The sequence below is a fragment of the Lolium rigidum genome, chromosome 7 (assembly GCF_022539505.1).
Source record: "Lolium rigidum isolate FL_2022 chromosome 7, APGP_CSIRO_Lrig_0.1, whole genome shotgun sequence".
Lineage (NCBI taxonomy): Eukaryota > Viridiplantae > Streptophyta > Magnoliopsida > Poales > Poaceae > Lolium > Lolium rigidum.
The window spans coordinates 47,078,383-47,082,906 of record NC_061514.1 but is presented as its reverse complement, the minus strand read 5'-3'; positions in this window follow the sequence as shown (position 1 = coordinate 47,082,906).

Genomic DNA, 4,524 nt, shown 5'->3' with positions numbered 1-4,524 from the left:
ACATTATTGATGATATCTACATGTTTTATGCACACTTTATGTCATATTCGTGCATTTTCTCGGAACTAACCTATTAACAAGATGCCGAAGAGCCGATCTTGTCGTTTGCTCGTTTTTGGTTTCGAAATCCTAGTAAAGAAATATTCTCGGAATTGGACGAAATCAACGCCCGTGGTCCTATTTTGCCACGAAGCTTCCGGAAGACCGAGGGGAAAGGAAGTGGGGCCACGAGGCGCCGCCACACTAGGGCGGCGCGGCCTAGGTCTTGGCCGCGCCGGCCGGCGTGTGGGGCCCTCGTGTGGCCCCCGCGTTGCCCTTCCGCCTACTTAAAGCCTCCGTCGCGAAACCCTCGCATGCGAGAGCCACGATACGGAAAACCTATCGAGACGCCGCCGCCGCCAATCCCATCTCGGGGATTCGGAGATCACCTCCGGCACCCCGCCGGGAGAGGGGATTCATCTCCCGGAGGACTCTTCACCGCCATGGTCGCCTCCGGAGTGATGAGTGAGTAGTTCACCCCTGGACTATGGGTCCATAGCAAGTAGCTAGATGGTTGTCTTCTCCTCATTGTGCTTCATTGTTGGATCTTGTGAGCTGCCTAACATGATCAAGATCATCTATCTGTAATACTATATGTTGTGTTTGTCGGGATCCGATGGATAGAGAATACTATGTTATGTTAATTATCAAGTTATTACCTATGTGTTGTTTATGATCTTGCATGCTCTTCGTTATTAGTAGAGGCTCTGGCCAAGTTTTTGCTCTTAACTCCAAGAGGGAGTATTTATGCTCGATAGTGGGTTCATGCCTCCATTAAATCTGGGACAGTGACGGAAAGTTCTAAGGTTGTGGATGTGCTCGTTGCCACTAGGGATAAAACATTGATGCTATGTCTAAGGATGTAGTTATTGATTACATTACGCACCATACTTAATGCAATTGTCCGTTGTTTTGCAACTTAATACTGGAAGGGGTTCGGATGATAACCTCGAAGGTGGACTTTTAGGCATAGATGCATGCTGGATAGCGGTCTATGTACTTTGTCGTAATGCCCAATTAAATCTCACTATATTTATCATGTCATGTATGTGCATTGTTATGCCCTCTCTATTTGTCAATTGCCCGACTGTAATTTGTTCACCCAACATGCTTTTATCTTATGGGAGAGACACCTCTAGTGAACCGTGGACCCCGGTCCATTCTTTTATACTCGAAATACAAATCTGCCGCAATACTTGTTTTACTTTTTTCTGCAAACAATCATCTTCCACACAATACGGTTAATCCTTTGTTACTGTCAAGCCGGTGAGATTGACAACCTCACTGTTTCGTTGGGGCAAAGTACTTTGGTTGTGTTGTGCAGGTTCCACGTTGGCGTCGGAATCTCCGGTGTTGCGCCGCACTACATCCCGCCGCCATCAACCTTCAACGTGCTTCTTGACTCCTACCGGTTCGATTAAACCTTGGTTTCTTACTGAGGGAAACTTGCCGCTGTGCGCATCACACCTTCCTCTTGGGGTTCCCAACGGACGTGTCAACTACACGCATCAACGTATCAGCATCCCCAAGCTTAGTTCCTCCTCGACCTCGAGTAGGTAAACGATAAAAAGAGTAATTTCTGTAGTGACATGCTACTTACATAACCTTGATCATACTATTATAAAGCATATGAGATGAATGAAGTGACTCAAGGCAATGATCTATAGTTGCTAACAAATAGATAACATATAGCAAAACTTTTCATGAATAGTACTTTCAAGACAAGCATCGAAATTCTTGCATAAGAGTTAACTCATAAAGCAATAAATTCAAAGTAAAGGCATTGAAGCAACACAAAGGAAGATACAAGTTTCAGCAATTGCTTTCAACTTCCAACATGCATATCTCATGGATAATTGTCAATACAGAGTAATATGATGAATGCAAATAAGCAAGTATGTAAGAATCAATGCACAGCTTGACACAAGTGTTTGCTTCTAAGATGGAAGGAAGTAGGTAAACCGACTCAACATAAAGTAAAAGAAAGGCCCTTCGCAGAGGGAAGCAGGGATTAAATCATGTGCTAGAGCTTTTTAAGTTTTGAAATCATATAGAGAGCATAAAAGTAAAGTTTTGAGAGGTGTTTGTTGTTGTCAACGAATGGTAGTGGGCACTCTAACTACCTCATCAAACAGACTTTCAAAGAGCGGCTCCCATGAAGGACGTTATCTCTACCAGCAAGGTAGATCATCCCTCTTCTCTTTTGTTTACACATGTATTTTAGTTTTACACTCCTCCCAACCTTTTGCTTACGCAAGCCATGGCTAACCGAATCCTCGGGTGCCTTCCAACATTCACATACCATGAAGGAGTGTTTATTTTCAAAATTAAGTTGCTTACTGATGAATCAGAGCAAAACATGTGAAGAGAATTATTAATGAAGTTAATTAATTGGGGGCTGGGAACCCCGCTGCCAGCTCTTTTTAAAAAATTATTGGATAAACGGATGAAGCCGCTAGTCCATTGGTGAAAGCTGCCCAACAAGATTGAAAGAGAAAACACCACATACTTCCTCATGAGCTATAAAACATTGACACAAATAAGAGATAATAAAGTTTTGAATTGTTTAAAGGTAGCACATGAAGTATTTACTTGGAATGGCAGAAAATACCACATAGTAGGTAGTTATGGTGGACACTCATGGCATAGGTTTTGGCTCAAGGTTTTGGATGCACGAGAAGCATTTCCTCTCAGTACAAAGCTTTGGCTAGCAAGGTTGTTTGAAGCAAACACAAGTATGAACCGGTATAGCAAAACTTACATAAGAACATAATGCAAGCATTATAAAACTCTACAATGTCTTCCTTGTTGCTCAAACACTTTTACCAGAAAATATCTAGACCTTAGAGAGACCAATCATGCAAACCAATTTCAACAAGCTCTACGGTATTTCTCCACTAATAGGTTTAAACTACATGATGCAAGAGAAACATGATCTACTTGAGAGCTCAAAACAATTGCCAAGTATCAAATTATCCAAGACAATATGAGGCATTTTCTGTTTTCAACCAAATAGCAATAAATGCAATAGCTTCCAACTTTTGTCATTGAACATTAAAAGTAAGAGCGAAGAACACAAGTGTTCATATGAAAAAGTGGAGCGTGTCTCTCTCCCACACAAGGATTGCTAGGATCCGAATTTATTCAAACAAAAATAAAAACACACAGACGCTCCAAGCAAAGCACATAAGATGTGACCGAATAAAAATATAGTTTCAATAGAAGAAACCTGATAAGTTGATGAAGAAGGGGATTCCTTGGGCATCCCCAAGCTTAGACTTTTCACTCTTGTTGATCATATATCATCCTCCTCTTTTGACCCTTGAAAACTTCCTTCACACCAAACTTCTCATAAACTTCATTAGAGGGGTTAGTACTCAAAAAAAAACTTTAATCCACCTTGGCCCTGTAGTGACACATTGCAAGAACTCAATAAAACATTAGCTATAGCTCTCCACGTCTAGAAAGCCTCACTTAAAGTCCACAAGAGACAATGCAAAAAACAGAGACAAAATATGTCAAAACAGAACAGCTAGTAAACACGAATTTTTAAGAGGTACTTCCGTTGCTCAAATCAGAAAACTCAAAACTAATGAAAGTTGCGTACATATCTGGGGATCACTCACGTAAATTGGCAGATTTTTCCGAGTTACCTACAGAGAATCATACCCAAATTCGTGACAGCAAGAAATCTGTTTCTGTGCAGTAATCCAAATCTAGTATCAACCTTCTATTAGAGACTTCACTTGGCACAACATTGTAGGATAACGTTGCATAGAAAACAAAAATTTTCCTACCGCGAACACGCAATCCAAGCCAAGATGCAATCTAGAAGACGGTAGCAACGAGGGGGTATCGAGTCTCACCCTTGAAGAGATTCCAAAGCCTACAAGATGAGGCTCTTGTTGCTGCGGTAGACGTTCACTTGCCGCTTGCAAAAGCGCGTAGAAGATCTTGATCACGATCGGTTCCGGCGCCACGAACGGGCAGCACCTCCGTACTCGGCCACACGTTCGGTTGTTGATGAAGACGACGTCCACCTCCCGTTCCAGCGGGCAGCGGAAGTAGTAGCTCCTCTTGAATCCGACAAAGACGACGGCGTGGTGTCGGTGGCGGTGTAGAAGTCCCGCGGAGCTTCGCTAAGCAAACCGGGCAATATGAAGTGGAGGAGCAAAGCTAGGGTTTGGGAGGGGGTGGCCGGCCACTCAAGGGGGCGGCCAAGCTATGGTCTTTAGGGTGGCCGGCCCTCCCTTGGCCCCTCATTATATAGGTGGATCCCAAGTGTTGGTGTCCAAGTCTTCGAATAAGACCCGAAACCAAAACCTTCCATAGGAGGGGGCAAACCTAGCCCAACTAGGACTCCCACCCAAAGGTGGGATTCCCACCTCCCATGTGGGGGTGGCCGGCCCCTATGGTGGAGTCCACTTGGGACTCCACCCCCACTAGGGCTGGCCGGCCATGGAGGTGGAGTCCCTTGTGGACTCC